The sequence below is a fragment of the Arachis ipaensis genome, chromosome B1 (genome assembly GCF_059453495.1).
Source record: "Arachis ipaensis isolate K30076 ecotype BB chromosome B1, ASM5945349v1, whole genome shotgun sequence".
NCBI lineage: Eukaryota > Viridiplantae > Streptophyta > Magnoliopsida > Fabales > Fabaceae > Arachis > Arachis ipaensis.
Genome location: NC_142436.1, coordinates 105,853,467 through 105,875,842, shown reverse-complemented (window position 1 = coordinate 105,875,842; position 22,376 = coordinate 105,853,467). Strand labels below are relative to the sequence as shown.

General features: G+C 39.7%; 2 non-coding genes across 2 annotated transcripts; both read left to right on the top strand.

Annotated features, from left to right (window-relative positions):
• Positions 1-4,005: 4,005 nt before the first annotated feature.
• On the top strand, positions 4,006-4,109 carry LOC148577790 (small nucleolar RNA R71). The gene has a single exon (XR_015904389.1). It is a non-coding gene; the product is annotated as a small nucleolar RNA R71 (small nucleolar RNA).
• Positions 4,110-18,022: 13,913 nt separating this feature from the next.
• On the top strand, positions 18,023-18,126 carry LOC148577789 (small nucleolar RNA R71). The gene has a single exon (XR_015904378.1). It is a non-coding gene; the product is annotated as a small nucleolar RNA R71 (small nucleolar RNA).
• Positions 18,127-22,376: the final 4,250 nt, after the last annotated feature.

The following is a 22,376-nucleotide window of genomic DNA, read 5'->3' as shown; positions in this document are numbered from 1 at the left end:
GGAACCCCAAAACGGCAAAAAATGTGTTTTCTGAGGAAGTTCATGACTACCTTATTATCATTGGTTGGAGTTGCTATTGCTTCAACCCATTTGGAGACATAGTCTACTGCCACAAGAATGTAATTATTTGAGTATGAGGAGGGAAATGGTCCCATGAAATCTATCCCCCATACATCAAACAATTCAAGTTCCAGAATGAATTGTTGTGGCATTTCATTTCTTCTTGGCAAGTTCCCAGCTTTCTGGCATTCATGGCAGTGCTTCACTAATTCTTTTGCATCTTTGAAGATAGTGGGCCAATAAAAACCACACTGCAACACCTTAGCTGCTGTTCTTTCTCCTGCAAAGTGCCCTCCATAAGTGGAGCCATGGCAGTCCCATAAAACTTCCCTTCCTTCTTCCTCGGATATGCATCTTCTGAGTATGCCATCGGAACATTTTTTGAACAAGTATGGTTCGTCCCAGATGAAGTATTTGGCATCATTTACCAATTTCTTCCTTTGATGTTTGTTAAATTCCAAAGGTAAACTCCCAGTGGCCTTGAAATTTGCTATGTCTGCAAACCAGGGTGCTTTGTGAATTACCATGAGTTGTTCATCAGGAACGTACTCATTTATATGTGTGCTTTGTGTGCTTCCTTCTTCACATGGTATCCTTGATAAATGATCTGCCACCTTGTTCTCTACACCCTTCTTGTCTTTGATTTCAATGTCAAATTCCTGCAACAAAAGAACCCATCTAATAAGTCTTGGTTTAGATTCTTGTTTAGCAAGTAAATATTTTAAAGCTGAATGATCAGTGAAGACAATGACTTTAGATCCAATGAGATAAGATCTAAATTTGTCAAATGCAAAGACTATTGCCAAGAGTTCTTTTTCAGTGGTTGTGTAATTCTTTTGGTTAGCATTCAAGACTTTACTGGCATAATAAATCACATGCACCAAATTGTCTTTCCTTTGTCCTAACACGGCCCCAATAGCAAGGTCTGATGCATCACACATCAGTTCAAAAGGTAAGTTCCAATCAGGTGGGGCAATGATAGGTGCAGAGGAAAGTTTTTGCTTCAAAAGTTCATAGGCTAGCATACAATTTTTATCAAATACAAAGGGTGTATCAGAGACAAGCAAGTTACTCAAAGGTTTGGCTATTTTAGAAAAGTCTCTAATAAACCTTCTGTAAAAACCAGCGTGTCCCAAAAAACTCCTAACTGCCTTGACATTACTTGGTGGAGGTAGTTTTTCAATGATTTCCACCTTAGCTCTGTCCACCTCCATGCCTCTATTAGAGATTTTGTGGCCAAGGACTATTCCTTCTGTGACCATGAAATGACACTTTTCCCAGTTTAATACTAGGTTAGTCTCTTGGCACCTCTTAAGCACCAAGGCAAGGTGGTGTAGGCAGCTGGGAAAAGAATCCCCAAATACAGAAAAATCGTCCATGAAGACCTTAATAAATTTTTCAATCATGTCTGAAAAGATGGACAGCATGCATCTTTGGAAAGTGGCAGGTGCATTGCACAATCCAAAGGGCATGCGTCTATAAGCAAAAACTCCATATGGACAAACAAATGATGTTTTCTCTTGATCACTCGGATCAACTACTATTTGGTTGTATCCTGAATATCCATCCAAGAAGCAATAGTAAGCATGTCCGGCAAGCCTTTCAAGCATCTGATCCATGAATGGGAGTGGGAAATGATCCTTTCTGGTGGCTTCATTGAGCTTCCTGTAGTCTATGCACATCCTCCACCCAGTGACGGTTCTTGTGGGTATGAGTTCGTTCTTCTCATTTGGTACCACAGTTATGCCACCTTTCTTAGGAACTACATGGATGGGACTAACCCATGGGCTATCAGAAATGGGGTAGATTACCCCTGCCTGCCATAACTTCTTGACTTCCTTTTGTACCACTTCTTTCATGACGGGATTCAATCTTCTCTGAGCTTGAATGGAGGGTCTAGCATCCTCTTCTAACAAGATTTTATGCATGCATATGGATGAACTTATCCCCTTCAAATCAGCTAGGGTCCATCCAATGGCATCTTGATGAGTTTGCAGCACCTTGATCAATTCTTCTTCCTGTTCTTGGCTCAGGGCAGAGCTAATGATAACAGGGTGACTCTCATCACTACCCAAGTATGCATACTTGAGATTAGGGGGCAAGGCTTTGAGCTCAGGTTTTGGTGCTTCCTTTTCTTCTTTCACTCTCTCTGGCATGCTTAGCATGGTTGTGTCAGCACCCTTGATATCACTAACTTCAATGTCCTTGGTGAACTCCTCCTCTGCCAATTCCTTTATTGTTTCCTCAAAAGTTTCTTGTACTGCAATGTCCACTACATCAACCCTCATGCATTCCCTTAGTGATTCTGATGGATAGCTCATTGCCTTGAATACATTAAACACCAATTTCTCATCATGTAGTCTAAGAGTGAGTTCACCCTTTTGTACATCTATGATGGCTCCAGCAGTAGCTAGGAAGGGTCTTCCCAGAATTATTGAAGCTTTGGCTTCTTCCTCCATATCTAACACCACAAAATCAGCAGGAAATATAAATTCTCCCACTTTCACCAACAAATCCTCAACTATCCCATGAGGGAATTTAAAAGTTTGATCTGCCAATTGGAGGGCCATTCTTGTTAGTTTGGCTTCCTCAATCTTCATTCTTCTCATCATTGTTAGCGACATCAAATTGATGCTGGCCCCTAAATCACACAAGGCCTTCTCCACCATGACTTCTCCTATAATGCAGGGGATTTGGAAACTGCCTGGGTCCTTCAATTTCTGAGGCAATTTGTGCTGAATGATGGCACTGCATTCTTCAGTTAACAACACAGTTTCCTCATTTCTCCAGCTTCTCTTCTTGGTCATTAATTCTTTTAAGAATTTTGCATAGAGTGGCATTTGCTCTATTGCCTCAGCAAAGGGAATGTTGATTTGAAGCTTCTTGAAAATCTCCAAGAACCTGGAGAATTGGCCATCCTTTTCACTTTTCATCAAACGTTGAGGATAAGGTGCTTTAGGTGTGTAAGGCTTCAGGACCTCTTTTTCTTTTTCTTTTGTTGCAAACGGTGTAACAGATTGTCCTTGTTCTTTGTCTTTCACATTTTCCTTTGCTTCATCCTCTGTGGTTTCCCTTGAAATCTCCTTTAGATTCTTTCCACTTCTGAGGGTTATGGCCTTACATTCTTCCCTTGCAATAGCCTTGGCAGCATGAGAACCGCTTGTCCCAGGGGCTTGCTTAGTCAAATACAAAATTTGATTTTCTAGCTTCTGGATGGCAGCTCCTTGGTTTTGCAAGTTAGAATTTACTTCTTCCTTAAAAGCTTTCAATTCAATTATGTCTTGGCTCATGGTTGCAAGCATTCCTTCTATCCGGTTTAATTGATCTTGAAATTGTTGGTTCGGATTAGGTTGGGTATGTTGATTATTTTGGCCATGATATGGTGGTTGGGAGTAGGTGCTTTGTGTGGCTTGGTATGATCTTTGGTTGGAGTTTTGGTATGTGGAATTGTTATGTTGGTTGTGGTTGTAAGGTTTGTGGTTTTGTGGTTGGGTTTGTTGGTTTCCCCACCCAAAGTTTGGGTGGTTTCTCCAGCCTGGGTTGTAAGTGTTGGAATGTGGATCATATGATTGCCTTTGTTGGTTTCCCACATAGTTAGCCTCATCCCAATCACCTCCTTCAATGCCTATTTCCTCTTGATCTTGTGTGTGTATTGCAGCCACTTGCTTTGTTTCTAATTGCCTGGTAAGCTCTGCTAGTTGCTTGGCAAACACCTTGTTTTGGGCTAGAATTGTATCAACATGGTTCAGCTCCATGACTCCCTTAGTGTTGTGCCTTTCTGATGCATAGTAGTACTCATTCTCAGCCACTGTCTCGATCACTTCAATGGCTTCTTCCACAGTCTTTTTCCTGTTCAATGAACCTCCTGATGAATGGTCTACAGCCTTCCTTGATTCATAAGAGAGCCCATCATAGAAGATGTGCAGTTGCACCCAATCATGGAACATGTTTGGTGGGCATTTCCTTGTCAAGTCCTTGAATCTCTCCCATGCCTCGTAGAGAGTTTCACCATCTTGTTGTCTAAAAGTCTGAACCTCAGATCGAAGCCTATTGACCTTTTGTGGAGGGTAGAAACGTGCCAGAAACTTGCTTTCTACCTCATCCCATGTTGTTAGACTCCCCCTTGGGAATGATTCCAGCCACTTAGCTGCTTTGTCCCTAAGTGAAAATGGGAACAAAAGCAGTTTATAGGCATCTTCCTGGACTCCATTGGACTTCACAGTGTCACAAATTCTCAGGAATTTTGTGAGATGTTGGTTTGGGTCTTCATTAGCACTTCCTCCAAAGGAACAATGATTTTCCACAAGTGATATTAGCTGTGGCTTGAGCTCAAAATTGTTGGCCTGAATGGGTGGTTTCTGGATGCTACTACCACAATTCCCAGAGGTTGGTAGGGGTGTTCATAAAAAAACCAAAATGTGGTTAACCGGTTAAAAAACCATAACCACATTTTGGTTAACCAGTTTAATGAAACAATTTAAAAACCATATCCATATTTTTTAGAATTGGTTAACCAAAACCAAATTAAAAAAAACCGGTTTTTAACCGGTTAACCAAAACCAAAACCAAATTAAAATCAAAACCTAATTTCAAAACCAAATTACATACTCTTTCTCTCTCTCTCTCTCACTCTCTCTCTCTCTCCCTTCCTCTCCCTTTCTCTCTCCCTCCCTCCCTCCCTCTCCCCCTTACTCTCTCTTTCTCTCTCTCTCCCTCCCTTCTTTCTCTCTCTTTCTCTCTCTCTCTCTCTCTCTCTCTCATTTTCCTCTTTCTCCTCCTCTCCTTTTCTCTCTCCCTATCCTTTCACTCTCTCTCTATTCTCTATCCCCTTCTCTCTTTTCTTTTCCCCCTATTTCTCTCCCTTTTCCCTCTCTCTCCCCTTTCCTTCCCCCCTCTCTCTCCCTTCTCTCTCTAACTCATTTTTCTCTTTATCTCCTCTCTCCTTTCCTTCTCTCTCCGCTTCTCTCTCTCTCTCTCTCTCTCTCTCTCTCTCTCTCTCTCCTTTTTCCCTCTTTCTCTCCTCTTCTCTCTCCCCTATCTCTCTCTTTCCCTATCTTCCTCTCTTTCTCTCTCTCTCTCCCCTCCCTCCCTCCCTCTCTCTCTCTCTTTCTCTCTCTCTCCACCTCGTCTTTCTTTCTCTCTCCCTTGTATCTCTATCCTTCTCTCCCTCTCTCTCCCCTTCCCTCTTTCTCTCTCTCCCTCTCTCTTTCTCTCCTTCTCTCTCTATCTCTCTCTCCTTCTCTCCGCTCTCTCACTTCCTCTCTCTCTCTCTCTTTCCTTGCCCTCTTTCTCCCCCTCCGTTCTCTCTCTTCCTCTCTCTCCTCCCCTTTCTCTCTCTAATCATCTCTCCCCTTTTTCTATCTCTCCACCTCCTCTCTCTCTCTCCTCTCCTTTCCTTCTCTCTCTCTCTCCCATATCTCTCTACTTTCTCCTCTCTTTTCCCTTCTCTCTCTCTTTCTCTCTCTCTCTTCCATCTCCTTCCTCTCTCTCTCCTTTACCTCCCCTATCTTTCTCTCTCTCTCTCTTTTCTTTTCTCTCTTTCTCTCTCTCGCTCATCTCTCTTTCCTTTTCTTCTTTCTCTCTCTCCTCCTCTTCCTCTCTTCATTTTCTCTCCTTCTCCTCTTTCTTTTCTTACTCTCTCTTTTCTCTTTCTCTCTCAACCTTCTCTCAATCTCTATCCCTCTTCTATCTCTTTTCTCCTCTTCTCTCTAAAGTGAGAGAGAAGAGAGAGAGGAGGCGAAGATAGAGGAGGAGAAAGAAAAAAAGGAGAGAGATAAGAAGAGAGAAGAAGGATAAGAGAGAGAGAAGCAGAGAGAGAAAGAGGACAAAGAGAGAGAAAGAGAGAGGGAGAGAGAGCGAGAGAGGATGGGGAGAGAGAAGGAGAGAGAGAAAAGAGAAGAGGGGAGAGAGAAGGAGAGAGGGAGAGGAGGGGAGAGAGAAAGAGGGAGGGGGAGAGAGAGGGAGAGAAGGATAGAGAGAACGAAAGGGGAGGGGAGAAAAAGGGGGAAGGGGAGAGAGAGATAGATAGAGAGGAGGGGGAGAGAGAGAAGAGAAAGAGAGGAGGAGAGAGAAAAATGGGAGAGAGAGAGAGAGAGAGAGAGAGAAAAGAAAGAGAAGAGGAGAGAGAGAGAGAGAAAGAGAAAAAATTATTTATAGAAAATATTGAAAAGAGATAAGAAAGAAAAAGGAACGAAAGCAATGGAAGGGACTTCATTATTTACAAATGTTACTCGTATCATTTAGAAAGAAAAAAATTAGATTAAAATAATTTAATTAAAAAAAGGTTTAAAATTTTAGGTTTTTGTATGTAAAAATATTAATTTTTGTGTAAAAATCTATTTTTACATGTAAAAACCAATTTTATGGTATAAAAACCAATTTTTTAGTATAAAAAACCGATTTTTGGGACAAAAAACGGTTTTTTGTGTAAAAATTTGGGTTTTATATGTAAAAATATTAATTTTTGTGTAAAAATATATTTTTACATGTAAAAACCAATTTTATGGTATAAAAACCAATTTTTTAGTACTAAAACCAGTTTTTTATATAAAAACCGGTTATTTTTTAAAAACCGATTTTTATTTTAATAACCGGTTAAAAACCGGTTTTGAAATTTACTAACCGGTTAATAACCGGTTTCATCATGTAAAACCAATTTGGTTAATTAACCAATACTATATTTTTGGTTAACCAAAAAACTAGTTTGGTTTTTGGATTAACCAAACCATGAACACCCCTAGAGGTTGGGTTTATGTATGAACTAAGAACCCTCCTCTCAGGGATGGCATCGTTTCCATCAGCTCTCTCATGGTTGTGAACTTCTCTATCCATGTTGAGATCTAAAGCTTCCTCAAAATTGTCCTCAGATTCTCCTTCAGATTCCTCTTCTCCCACTACTCTCTTCCCTCTTGCTTCCCTTCTAAGTCTATGAAGGGTCCTCTCTGGTTCGGTATATGGAGGAGTTGATGTCTCTCCTCTCCTACCTGTCATACAAGAACACAGCTCAAACACAAACAAGTGAAATACTATTGGTTAATGGAAGAGTATGGTTAGCTCAATTGAGGAATTAATTCAAACAGTTAGTGAGTCAGTGAGTTAGTTGAATGAATTTAAAGGCATAAAGAAGGAAAGCATGTAACCAAGTGCAGAAATTAAAATTCAACAAGTATCTTGAACAGAATTAACAAAGCAAGAGAAAATTGCTCAATCTAGTTAGCTTCCAATTTGAGAATTGTCAATCGAAAACCAATCCCCGGCAACGGCGCCATAAACTTGATGCACATAAACTAGTTATGCTACGATTTAGGAAATTGCACGATCGGCAAAATTCCTTCCGGCAAGTGCACCGGTTATCGTCAAGTAAAAACTCACAATAGAGTGAGGTCGAATCCCACAAGGATTGGTTGAATGAGCAATTCGGATTAGAAGTGTGTTCTAGTTGAGCGGAATCAAGGTTTGAGATGAGAATTGCGGAATGTAAAATTGGTGGGAAAAGTAAATAACAAGAAAATTAAATGGCGGAATCTTAAATTGCATGAATTAAAGAGCAGAATGTAAATTGCTGAAATTAAAAGGGAATGGGGGTGATTGCAAGAATTGAGTTGCAGAATGTAAAGAGAAGATGGAAATCAGAAATGGGAATTCATTGGGTTATAGGAGATATTGAGATCTCCGAATCAAAACATGTTTATCTCTTCCTCAACCAATGCGTTCATTGAATTTTGCTTGGCAAACTTATATGATTGGATCCCAATTCCTTGGCTCACCAATGCTCTCTAAAAACAAACAAATTCCCAATCCCTTGGTTTAAATGTTCATAAGAAGAGATGATGCTTGATCACTGATTATACCACACAATTTCATGAACCACAATTTGGTAGGATTACATGTCACAATATCCATCCAAACCCCAATCCAATCCACTGTGAGAAAGCTTCTCTAGCATGAATCCTCCATTCCTTTCCCAAGGCTCCGAAGGATTCCAAGTATGAGTAGTTTCTTTCCCAAGACAACTACTCAATGGAATTAGATCGAGAAGCTTTCTAACAAAATTCAAGAGAAAAGATTGAAGAAGAAGATAAACTATTATTGATTCATTGAATTACAATAGAGCTCCCTAACCCAATGAAAGGGGGTTTAGTGAATCATAGCTCTGAATTCAATTACAAAGAAAAGGAAAACTAGCTAAAAGTGAAAGTAAAAGTCCCCTCTAACTTAACTTCTATCCTATTTATACACTTTCTATATTGAGCTTCAGTTGTGCTTCTTGGGCTTTGAGGCCTCTCCTTGCTTTCCTTTTGCCTTGGGTTTATGATCCATAATCTTGATGAGGTTGTTGATCCAAATCCTGTAACATTTATTGAGCCAACTTAGTGATAATCAAATAATGACACATGACTCAATAAATTGAGATTTCAAACTCATCAATCCTTCAGGCCCAATCCCATAAACCATGATATTCAATTGGGTTTCATACCAAAGTAAGTTTAAGTTAATATTTGTGCTCAAAGACTAACTTAAATCACAATATTTTTGGCCCAGAAACCTTTTCCAAGAGTGGCGTTTAAGTTGTAGTTTAAGCTTAAACTGCAGCTTAAACGCCAGACACTTCCAGTGAGGCCTTTTGTAGAAGCACGTTTAAGCTTCAGTTTAAGGTTAAACTGAAGCTTAAACGTGGAAATGGAAGAAGGTAGCCCTGGAGAGTCATGTAGTCGAAAATAGGATAGAAGTTAAGTTAGAGAGGACTTTTACTTTCACTTTTAGCTAGTTTTCCTTTTCTTTGTAATTGAATTCAGAGCTATGATTCACTAAACCCCCTTTCATTGGGTTAGGGAGCTCTATTGTAATTCAATGAATCAATAATAGTTTATCTTCTTCTTCAATCTTTTCTCTTGAATTTTGTTAGAAAGCTTCTCGATCTAATTCCATTGAGTAGTTGTCTTGGGAAAGAAACTACTCATACTTGGAATCCTTCGGAGCCTTGGGAAAGGAATGGAGGATTCATGCTAGAGAAGCTTTCTCACAGTGGATTGGATTGGGGTTTGGATGGATATTGTGACATGTAATCCTACCAAATTGTGGTTCATGAAATTGTGTGGTATAATCAGTGATCAAGCATCATCTCTTCTTATGAACATTTAAACCAAGGGATTGGGAATTTGTTTGTTTTTAGAGAGCATTGGTGAGCCAAGGAATTGGGATCCAATCATATAAGATTGCCAAGCAAAATTCAATGAACGCATTGGTTGAGGAAGAGATAAACATGTTTTGATTCGGAGATCTCAATATCTCCTATAACCCAATGAATTCCCATTTCTGATTTCCATCTTCTCTTTACATTCTGCAACTCAATTCTTGCAATCACCCCCATTCCCTTTTAATTTCAGCAATTTACATTCTGCTCTTTAATTCATGCAATTTAAGATTCCGCCATTTAATTTTCTTGTTATTTACTTTTCCCGCCAATTTTACATTCCGCAATTCTCATCTCAAACCTTGATTCCGCTCAACTAGAACACACTTCTAATCCGAATTGCTCATTCAACCAATCCTTGTGGGATTCAACCTCACTCTATTGTGAGTTTTTACTTGACGATAACCGGTGCACTTGCCGGAAGGAATTTTGCCGATCGTGCAATTTCCTAAATCGTAGCATAACTAGTTTATGTGCATCAAGTTTATGGAATGCTCTCTAAAAACAAACAAATTCCCAATCCCTTGGTTTAAATGTTCATAAGAAGAGATGATGCTTGATCACTGATTATACCACACAATTTCATGAACCACAATTTGGTAGGATTACATGTCACAATATCCATCCAAACCCCAATCCAATCCACTGTGAGAAAGCTTCTCTAGCATGAATCCTCCATTCCTTTCCCAAGGCTCCGAAGGATTCCAAGTATGAGTAGTTTCTTTCCCAAGACAACTACTCAATGGAATTAGATCGAGAAGCTTTCTAACAAAATTCAAGAGAAAAGATTGAAGAAGAAGATAAACTATTATTGATTCATTGAATTACAATAGAGCTCCCTAACCCAATGAAAGGGGGTTTAGTGAATCATAGCTCTGAATTCCATTACAAAGAAAAGGAAAACTAGCTAAAAGTGAAAGTAAAAGTCCTCTCTAACTTAACTTCTATCCTATTTATACACTTTCTATATTGAGCTTCAGTTGTGCTTCTTGGGCTTTGAGGCCTCTCCTTGCTTTCCTTTTGCCTTGGGTTTATGATCCATAATCTTGATGAGGTTGTTGATCCAAATCCTGTAACATTTATTGAGCCAACTTAGTGATAATCAAATAATGACACATGACTCAATAAATTGAGATTTCAAACTCATCAATCCTTCAGGCCCAATCCCATAAACCATGATATTCAATTGGGTTTCATACCAAAGTAAGTTTAAGTTAATATTTGTGCTCAAAGACTAACTTAAATCACAATATTTTTGGCCCAGAAACCTTTTCCAAGAGTGGCGTTTAAGTTGTAGTTTAAGCTTAAACTGCAGCTTAAACGCCAGACACTTCCAGTGAGGCCTTTTGTAGAAGCACGTTTAAGCTTCAGTTTAAGGTTAAACTGAAGCTTAAACGTGGAAATGGAAGAAGGTAGCCCTGGAGAGTCATGTAGTCGAACACGTTTAAGCTTCAGTTTAAGGTTAAACTGAAGCTTAAACGTGGAGATAGGAAGGGCAGCCCTGGAGGTCGAACACGTTTAACCTCCAGTTTGAGGTTAAACTGGAGGTTAAACGTGGAAAAGGGTGGAGGCATACTGGAGGTCGAACACGTTTAACCTCCAGTTTGAGGTCAAACTGGAGGTTAAACGTGGAAGCTTAGAATGGTGGCCCTGGAGGTGTCGAACACGTTTAACCTCCAGTTTGAGGTCAAACTGGAGGTTAAACGTGGAAATGGAGAGAGCAACCCTGGAGTAGAAAAGCTGTCGAACACGTTTAAGCTCCAGTTTGAGGTCAAACTGGAGCTTAAACGTGGAATGGCTCCCTGGTACTCTTCCTGGTTCTGGCGTTTAACCTCCAGTTTGAGGTCAAACTGGAGGTTAAACGTGGAACTCCTCCCTGGGTGGCATACTCATTCTGGCGTTTAACCTCCAGTTTGAGGTCAAACTGGAGGTTAAACGTGGAATGCTTCTTTAGTGAGGCTTTTCATTCTGGCGTTTAACCTCCAGTTTGAGGTCAAACTGGAGGTTAAACTTCAATTCCAGCATTTCTTATCCTTCATGATTTTTGGCGTTTAAGCTCTAGTTTAGGCTTAAACTGGAACTTAAACTCCACATGTGATATTCAAGCTTCCTTTATTGATTTTGTTGCTTCCTTGCCTAGCCTCTTCTTCCCTGAAATCATCCAAGCAATTGCATCAAAGTCTTGCAAAATTTCATGAGAAATCTTCCATTCATAGCATTTAAGTATTATAACTAAAACTCATGGAATATGCATCAAAATCATGTTGTTTGGATGGTTCATTGCTTTGTTCTTCATTTAACCATTTTTGGTTACTTTAAGCTCAAGAAAATGCATAAAACAACTAAAACTAACAGAAAAATGCTAGTGAAACTAGCCTATGATGCCTTGGCATCACAACACCAAACTTAATACTTGCTTGTCCCTAAGCAAGTCCTGAGTTATTTGAGAAGAAAGTATGAAACAGAAAGCAATTACATTGGCTATATTAGCAAGCATTTGAAGTTCATCAGAAGGGTTTTATGCAGAAAGTTGCAGCATCACTTTTTCATACTTATCAGGTAGGATTATCACTTTTTCATTGCATCCATCAAACATTGCTATGGCCTCTTGTTATTCTTATGTCTTTGGCACTTTTCTCTTCTTTGTTTTTCTTTTCTTTTTCTTAGAGCTTCTTTTGCTCCTTGTTTGCTTAGTGTCATGTGTTGCACAAGCCTTTGGCATTTTCTTTTTCTTATCAGTGCACTACACATATCCACTTTAGGCATTTTAGTTCACATTTCTTCTTGAGACATTGGTGCCCAGCACCTCTTTGTGTGACTAAATGTTTTGTATTTAGGTTGCTCTTGACAATGGACTTTTGGTTGATAATCCCGGGTTAGTTAACCCAAGTTACCAAGTGTTGAAACACTCCTCAGAACCTATTCATCCAAGCATATCCTTAATACATAAACACCACAGGCATTTGTCTCAGAAGTTCAAACCATTGGTACCTAGCTTATTTTCTCAATTTTTTTTTTTGCTTTTTGGTTGCCTTTTTCCGTGGCTTTTTCTTTTTCTTTTTCTTTCTTTTTCATGGCCAAAGACATTTATTCATCAAGATCCATAGACAATTTTCACTTTCTACATAAAAAATGATAATTCTACACTCTAATTTTAGTGATCTGACTAAACAATCAAGCATGCATACCACCACTTAATTCTACTTGATTTGTCACTAATTTAGCCAAGTTACTTTTGTTCAAACTTTTCTTTTATTTTTGGAAACAGAACAAGCATGGCACGCACTTGTTTAAGAAGGTGAAGTTATATCCAAACATCTAGGCATTCACTTTATTCAAAGCAATTAACAAACAGACATACTAAAAAAAAAAAAAAACTACACATTCCAGAAAGATTCAACATTTACAGTTCAAACCAGAACACGCATGCTTTTGTTTGCCCTTTTTAAAGAATTATCAAGGAACAATACCACCTTGTGAAATTCCTTGTTTTCTCTTTGTTGTCAGGAAACAATTTGATTTCTCCTTCTTCTTCCTAAATGTTGCTTCATGCTTTAAGGTTCTTGTTTCCTTTCCTGCAAAGAGTAATGAAGTTGCTTGCTTCTCAAGCACTTGAGTGGTTAGCTCAACTATGTGTGGGTAAGTATCGGATTCTTAGGTTGGTGTGTGAACACCAAACTTAGTCTCCCACTTACTTCTCTCTGTTCTTTGAATCCTTGAGTTATCTTGGAATGATGTCGCTACTAAGGGTTTTAAGCATTTCTGTGACTGCTTAGAATAGTTGTTCCTTTCATATAATTCAAAGGTTGTTGTGTTCAGTTGATCTTTATGGTGGAACACCAAACTTAGAGTCACACATTCCCCTTTGACTTATTGATCCATGAATTCATTGTTTGGGGTGAAACACCAAACTTAATTCTTTGCAATGCACAGAAACTACTTTACCCTTTTTATTGAAACAAATAAAAGAAACAGCAACAAGGTATTACCTCAGGTTGGGTTGCCTCCCAACAAGCGCTTCTTTAACGTCATTAGCTTGACGGTCAGCTTCCTCAGTTGAGGTGATATTTGACTTTGTCCTTCTCCTCCACATCTCCCAAGTAATGTTTGAGTCTTTGACCGTTAACAATGAAGGTTCGTTGTGACTTTTCTTCCATGATTTCTACTTGTCCATAATTGGAGACCTTGGTGACAAGGAATGGTCCAGACCACCTTGATTTTAGCTTTCCTGGAAATAGCTTCAGCCTAGAATTGTAGAGCCATACTTTTTGCCCTTCTTCAAATTTCCTTGGGGCTATGTTGCTGTCATGCTTCTTCTTTGCTCTTTCTTTGTAAATTTTGGCATTCTCATAAGCTTCCGCTCTGAATTCTTCCAACTCTTGAATTTGCAACATCCTTCTTTCTCCAGCGGCTTTGTTGTCCAAGTTCAGAAGTTTCAAGGCCCAGTATGCCTTGTGCTCCAACTCCAGTGGCAGATGGCAAGCTTTTCCATATACTAGTTGGTAAGGAGACATTCCAATTGGTGTTTTGAAAGCTGTCCTATATGCCCAAAGAGCATCATCTAGCTTAATCGACCAGTCCTTCCTTGAAGTTCCCACAGTCTTTTCCAGGATCCTTTTGAGTTCTCTGTTAGATATTTCGGCTTGCCCACTTGTCTGTGGATGGTATGGTGTGGCTACCCTGTGTTTGACTCCATATTTTAGAAGCAATGCCTCTAATGGTTTGTTGCAGAAGTGGCTTCCTCCATCACTGATGATTGCTCTTGGAACCCCAAAACGGCAAAAAATGTGTTTTCTGAGGAAGTTCATGACTACCTTATTATCATTGGTTGGAGTTGCTATTGCTTCAACCCATTTGGAGACATAGTCTACTGCCACAAGAATGTAATTATTTGAGTATGAGGAGGGAAATGGTCCCATGAAATCTATCCCCCATACATCAAACAATTCAAGTTCCAGAATGAATTGTTGTGGCATTTCATTTCTTCTTGGCAAGTTCCCAGCTTTCTGGCATTCATGGCAGTGCTTCACTAATTCTTTTGCATCTTTGAAGATAGTGGGCCAATAAAAACCACACTGCAACACCTTAGCTGCTGTTCTTTCTCCTGCAAAGTGCCCTCCATAAGTGGAGCCATGGCAGTCCCATAAAACTTCCCTTCCTTCTTCCTCGGATATGCATCTTCTGAGTATGCCATCGGAACATTTTTTGAACAAGTATGGTTCGTCCCAGATGAAGTATTTGGCATCATTTACCAATTTCTTCCTTTGATGTTTGTTAAATTCCAAAGGTAAACTCCCAGTGGCCTTGAAATTTGCTATGTCTGCAAACCAGGGTGCTTTGTGAATTACCATGAGTTGTTCATCAGGAAAGTACTCATTTATATGTGTGCTTTGTGTGCTTCCTTCTTCACATGGTATCCTTGATAAATGATCTGCCACCTTGTTCTCTACACCCTTCTTGTCTTTGATTTCAATGTCAAATTCCTGCAACAAAAGAACCCATCTAATAAGTCTTGGTTTAGATTCTTGTTTAGCAAGTAAATATTTTAAAGCTGAATGATCAGTGAAGACAATGACTTTAGATCCAATGAGATAAGATCTAAATTTGTCAAATGCAAAGACTATTGCCAAGAGTTCTTTTTCAGTGGTTGTGTAATTCTTTTGGTTAGCATTCAAGACTTTACTGGCATAATAAATCACATGCACCAAATTGTCTTTCCTTTGTCCTAACACGGCCCCAATAGCAAGGTCTGATGCATCACACATCAGTTCAAAAGGTAAGTTCCAATCAGGTGGGGCAATGATAGGTGCAGAGGAAAGTTTTTGCTTCAAAAGTTCATAGGCTAGCATACAATTTTTATCAAATACAAAGGGTGTATCAGAGACAAGCAAGTTACTCAAAGGTTTGGCTATTTTAGAAAAGTCTCTAATAAACCTTCTGTAAAAACCAGCGTGTCCCAAAAAACTCCTAACTGCCTTGACATTACTTGGTGGAGGTAGTTTTTCAATGATTTCCACCTTAGCTCTGTCCACCTCCATGCCTCTATTAGAGATTTTGTGGCCAAGGACTATTCCTTCTGTGACCATGAAATGACACTTTTCCCAGTTTAATACTAGGTTAGTCTCTTGGCACCTCTTAAGCACCAAGGCAAGGTGGTGTAGGCAGCTGGGAAAAGAATCCCCAAATACAGAAAAATCGTCCATGAAGACCTCAATAAATTTTTCAATCATGTCTGAAAAGATGGACAGCATGCATCTTTGGAAAGTGGCAGGTGCATTGCACAATCCAAAGGGCATGCGTCTATAAGCAAAAACTCCATATGGACAAACAAATGATGTTTTCTCTTGATCACTCGGATCAACTACTATTTGGTTGTATCCTGAATATCCATCCAAGAAGCAATAGTAAGCATGTCCGGCAAGCCTTTCAAGCATCTGATCCATGAATGGGAGTGGGAAATGATCCTTTCTGGTGGCTTCATTGAGCTTCCTGTAGTCTATGCACATCCTCCACCCAGTGACGGTTCTTGTGGGTATGAGTTCGTTCTTCTCATTTGGTACCACAGTTATGCCACCTTTCTTAGGAACTACATGGATGGGACTAACCCATGGGCTATCAGAAATGGGGTAGATTACCCCTGCCTGCCATAACTTCTTGACTTCCTTTTGTACCACTTCTTTCATGACGGGATTCAATCTTCTCTGAGCTTGAATGGAGGGTCTAGCATCCTCTTCTAACAAGATTTTATGCATGCATATGGATGAACTTATCCCCTTCAAATCAGCTAGGGTCCATCCAATGGCATCTTGATGAGTTTGCAGCACCTTGATCAATTCTTCTTCCTGTTCTTGGCTCAGGGCAGAGCTAATGATAACAGGGTGACTCTCATCACTACCCAAGTATGCATACTTGAGATTAGGGGGCAAGGCTTTGAGCTCAGGTTTTGGTGCTTCCTTTTCTTCTTTCACTCTCTCTGGCATGCTTAGCATGGTTGTGTCAGCACCCTTGATATCACTAACTTCAATGTCCTTGGTGAACTCCTCCTCTGCCAATTCCTTTATTGTTTCCTCAAAAGTTTCTTGTACTGCAATGTCCACTACATCAACCCTCATGCATTCCCTTAGTGATTCTGATGGATAGCTCATTGCCTTGAATACATTAAACACCAATTTCTCATCATGTAGTCTAAGAGTGAGTTCACCCTTTTGTACATCTATGATGGCTCCAGCAGTAGCTAGGAAGGGTCTTCCCAGAATTATTGAAGCTTTGGCTTCTTCCTCCATATCTAACACCACAAAATCAGCAGGAAATATAAATTCTCCCACTTTCACCAACAAATCCTCAACTATCCCATGAGGGAATTTAAAAGTTCGATCTGCCAATTGGAGGGCCATTCTTGTTGGTTTGGCTTCCTCAATCTTCATTCTTCTCATCATTGTTAGCGACATCAAATTGATGCTGGCCCCTAAATCACACAAGGCCTTCTCCACCATGACTTCTCCTATAATGCAGGGGATTTGGAAACTGCCTGGGTCCTTCAATTTCTGAGGCAATTTGTGCTGAATGATGGCACTGCATTCTTCAGTTAACAACACAGTTTCCTCATTTCTCCAGCTTCTCTTCTTGGTCATTAATTCTTTTAAGAATTTTGCATAGAGTGGCATTTGCTCTATTGCCTCAGCAAAGGGAATGTTGATTTGAAGCTTCTTGAAAATCTCCAAGAACCTGGAGAATTGGCCATCCTTTTCACTTTTCATCAAACGTTGAGGATAAGGTGCTTTAGGTGTGTAAGGCTTCAGGACCTCTTTTTCTTTTTCTTTTGTTGCAAACGGTGTAACAGATTGTCCTTGTTCTTTGTCTTTCACATTTTCCTTTGCTTCATCCTCTGTGGTTTCCCTTGAAATCTCCTTTAGATTCTTTCCACTTCTGATGGTTATGGCCTTACATTCTTCCCTTGCAATAGCCTTGGCAGCATGAGAACCGCTTGTCCCAGGGGCTTGCTTAGTCAAATACAAAATTTGATTTTCTAGCTTCTGGATGGCAGCTCCTTGGTTTTGCAAGTTAGAATTTACTTCTTCCTTAAAAGCTTTCAATTCAATTATGTCTTGGCTCATGGTTGCAAGCATTCCTTCTATCCGGTTTAATTGATCTTGAAATTGTTGGTTCGGATTAGGTTGGGTATGTTGATTATTTTGGCCATGATATGGTGGTTGGGAGTAGGTGCTTTGTGTGGCTTGGTATGATCTTTGGTTGGAGTTTTGGTATGTGGAATTGTTATGTTGGTTGTGGTTGTAAGGTTTGTGGTTTTGTGGTTGGGTTTGTTGGTTTCCCCACCCAAAGTTTGGGTGGTTTCTCCAGCCTGGGTTGTAAGTGTTGGAATGTGGATCATATGATTGCCTTTGTTGGTTTCCCACATAGTTAGCCTCATCCCAATCACCTCCTTCAATGCCTATTTCCTCTTGATCTTGTGTGTGTATTGCAGCCACTTGCTTTGTTTCTAATTGCCTGGTAAGCTCTGCTAGTTGCTTGGCAAACACCTTGTTTTGGGCTAGAATTGTATCAACATGGTTCAGCTCCATGACTCCCTTAGTGTTGTGCCTTTCTGATGCATAGTAGTACTCATTCTCAGCCACTGTCTCGATCACTTCAATGGCTTCTTCCACAGTCTTTTTCCTGTTCAATGAACCTCCTGATGAATGGTCTACAGCCTTCCTTGATTCATAAGAGAGCCCATCATAGAAGATGTGCAGTTGCACCCAATCATGGAACATGTTTGGTGGGCATTTCCTTGTCAAGTCCTTGAATCTCTCCCATGCCTCGTAGAGAGTTTCACCATCTTGTTGTCTAAAAGTCTGAACCTCAGATCGAAGCCTATTGACCTTTTGTGGAGGGTAGAAACGTGCCAGAAACTTGCTTTCCACCTCATCCCATGTTGTTAGACTCCCCCTTGGGAATGATTCCAGCCACTTAGCTGCCTTGTCCCTAAGTGAAAATGGGAACAAAAGCAGTTTATAGGCATCTTCCTGGACTCCATTGGACTTCACAGTGTCACAAATTCTCAGGAATTTTGTGAGATGTTGGTTTGGGTCTTCATTAGCACTTCCTCCAAAGGAACAATGATTTTCCACAAGTGATATTAGCTGTGGCTTGAGCTCAAAATTGTTGGCCTGAATGGGTGGTTTCTGGATGCTACTACCACAATTCCCAGAGGTTGGGTTTATGTATGAACTAAGAACCCTCCTCTCAGGGATGGCATCGTTTCCATCAGCTCTCTCATGGTTGTGAACTTCTCTATCCATGTTGAGATCTAAAGCTTCCTCAAAATTGTCCTCAGATTCTCCTTCAGATTCCTCTTCTCCCACTACTCTCTTCCCTCTTGCTTCCCTTCTAAGTCTATGAAGGGTCCTCTCTGGTTCGGTATATGGAGGAGTTGATGTCTCTCCTCTCCTACCTGTCATACAAGAACACAGCTCAAACACAAACAAGTGAAATACTATTGGTTAATGGAAGAGTATGGTTAGCTCAATTGAGGAATTAATTCAAACAGTTAGTGAGTCAGTGAGTTAGTTGAATGAATTTAAAGGCATAAAGAAGGAAAGCATGTAACCAAGTGCAGAAATTAAAATTCAACAAGTATCTTGAACAGAATTAACAAAGCAAGAGAAAATTGCTCAATCTAGTTAGCTTCCAATTTGAGAATTGTCAATCGAAAACCAATCCCCGGCAACGGCGCCATAAACTTGATGCACATAAACTAGTTATGCTACGATTTAGGAAATTGCACGATCGGCAAAATTCCTTCCGGCAAGTGCACCGGTTATCGTCAAGTAAAAACTCACAATAGAGTGAGGTCGAATCCCACAAGGATTGGTTGAATGAGCAATTCGGATTAGAAGTGTGTTCTAATTGAGCGGAATCAAGGTTTGAGATGAGAATTGCGGAATGTAAAATTGGCGGGAAAAGTAAATAACAAGAAAATTAAATGGCGGAATCTTAAATTGCATGAATTAAAGAGCAGAATGTAAATTGCTGAAATTAAAAGGGAATGGGGGTGATTGCAAGAATTGAGTTGCAGAATGTAAAGAGAAGATGGAAATCAGAAATGGGAATTCATTGGGTTATAGGAGATATTGAGATCTCCGAATCAAAACATGTTTATCTCTTCCTCAACCAATGCGTTCATTGAATTTTGCTTGGCAATCTTATATGATTGGATCCCAATTCCTTGGCTCACCAATGCTCTCTAAAAACAAACAAATTCCCAATCCCTTGGTTTAAATGTTCATATGAAGAGATGATGCTTGATCACTGATTATACCACACAATTTCATGAACCACAATTTGGTAGGATTACATGTCACAATATCCATCCAAACCCCAATCCAATCCACTGTGAGAAAGCTTCTCTAGCATGAATCCTCCATTCCTTTCCCAAGGCTCCGAAGGATTCCAAGTATGAGTAGTTTCTTTCCCAAGACAACTACTCAATGGAATTAGATCGAGAAGCTTTCTAACAAAATTCAAGAGAAAAGATTGAAGAAGAAGATAAACTATTATTGATTCATTGAATTACAATAGAGCTCCCTAACCCAATGAAAGGGGGTTTAGTGAATCGTAGCTCTGAATTCAATTACAAAGAAAAGGAAAACTAGCTAAAAGTGAAAGTAAAAGTCCCCTCTAACTTAACTTCTATCCTATTTATACACTTTCTATATTGAGCTTCAGTTGTGCTTCTTGGGCTTTGAGGCCTCTCCTTGCTTTCCTTTTGCCTTGGGTTTATGATCCATAATCTTGATGAGGTTGTTGATCCAAATCCTGTAACATTTATTGAGCCAACTTAGTGATAATCAAATAATGACACATGACTCAATAAATTGAGATTTCAAACTCATCAATCCTTCAGGCCCAATCCCATAAACCATGATATTCAATTGGGTTTCATACCAAAGTAAGTTTAAGTTAATATTTGTGCTCAAAGACTAACTTAAATCACAATATTTTTGGCCCAGAAACCTTTTCCAAGAGTGGCGTTTAAGTTGTAGTTTAAGCTTAAACTGCAGCTTAAACGCCAGACACTTCCAGTGAGGCCTTTTGTAGAAGCACGTTTAAGCTTCAGTTTAAGGTTAAACTGAAGCTTAAACGTGGAAATGGAAGAAGGTAGCCCTGGAGAGTCATGTAGTCGAACACGTTTAAGCTTCAGTTTAAGGTTAAACTGAAGCTTAAACGTGGAGATAGGAAGGGCAGCCCTGGAGGTCGAACACGTTTAACCTCCAGTTTGAGGTTAAACTGGAGGTTAAACGTGGAAAAGGGTGGAGGCATACTGGAGGTCGAACACGTTTAACCTCCAGTTTGAGGTCAAACTGGAGGTTAAACGTGGAAGCTTAGAATGGTGGCCCTGGAGGTGTCGAACACGTTTAACCTCCAGTTTGAGGTCAAACTGGAGGTTAAACGTGGAAATGGAGAGAGCAACCCTGGAGTAGAAAAGCTGTCGAACACGTTTAAGCTCCAGTTTGAGGTCAAACTGGAGCTTAAACGTGGAATGGCTCCCTGGTACTCTTCCTGGTTCTGGCGTTTAACCTCCAGTTTGAGGTCAAACTGGAGGTTAAACGTGGAACTCCTCCCTGGGTGGCATACTCATTCTGGCGTTTAACCTCCAGTTTGAGGTCAAACTGGAGGTTAAACGTGGAATGCTTCTTTAGTGAGGCTTTTCATTCTGGCGTTTAACCTCCAGTTTGAGGTCAAACTGGAGGTTAAACTTCAATTCCAGCATTTCTTATCCTTCATGATTTTTGGCGTTTAAGCTCTAGTTTAGGCTTAAACTGGAACTTAAACTCCACATGTGATATTCAAGCTTCCTTTATTGATTTTGTTGCTTCCTTGCCTAGCCTCTTCTTCCCTGAAATCATCCAAGCAATTGCATCAAAGTCTTGCAAAATTTCATGAGAAATCTTCCATTCATAGCATTTAAGTATTATAACTAAAACTCATGGAATATGCATCAAAATCATGTTGTTTGGATGGTTCATTGCTTTGTTCTTCATTTAACCATTTTTGGTTACTTTAAGCTCAAGAAAATGCATAAAACAACTAAAACTAACAGAAAAATGCTAGTGAAACTAGCCTATGATGCCTTGGCATCACACTGGAAGTGTCTGGCGTTTAAGCTGCAGTTTAAGCTTAAACTACAACTTAAACGCCACTCTTGGAAAAGGTTTCTGGGCCAAAAATATTGTGATTTAAGTTAGTCTTTGAGCACAAATATTAACTTAAACTTACTTTGGTATGAAACCCAATTGAATATCATGGTTTATGGGATTGGGCCTGAAGGATTGATGAGTTTGAAATCTCAATTTATTGAGTCATGTGTCATTATTTGATTATCACTAAGTTGGCTCAATAAATGTTACAGGATTTGGATCAACAACCTCATCAAGATTATGGATCATAAACCCAAGGCAAAAGGAAAGCAAGGAGAGGCCTCAAAGCCCAAGAAGCACAACTGAAGCTCAATATAGAAAGTGTATAAATAGGATAGAAGTTAAGTTAGAGGGGACTTTTACTTTCACTTTTAGCTAGTTTTCCTTTTCTTTGTAATTGAATTCAGAGCTACGATTCACTAAACCCCCTTTCATTGGGTTAGGGAGCTCTATTGTAATTCAATGAATCAATAATAGTTTATCTTCTTCTTCAATCTTTTCTCTTGAATTTTGTTAGAAAGCTTCTCGATCTAATTCCATTGAGTAGTTGTCTTGGGAAAGAAACTACTCATACTTGGAATCCTTCGGAGCCTTGGGAAAGGAATGGAGGATTCATGCTAGAGAAGCTTTCTCACAGTGGATTGGATTGGGGTTTGGATGGATATTGTGACATGTAATCCTACCAAATTGTGGTTCATGAAATTGTGTGGTATAATCAGTGATCAAGCATCATCTCTTCTTATGAACATTTAAACCAAGGGATTGGGAATTTGTTTGTTTTTAGAGAGCATTGGTGAGCCAAGGAATTGGGATCCAATCATATAAGATTGCCAAGCAAAATTCAATGAACGCATTGGTTGAGGAAGAGATAAACATGTTTTGATTCGGAGATCTCAATATCTCCTATAACCCAATGAATTCCCATT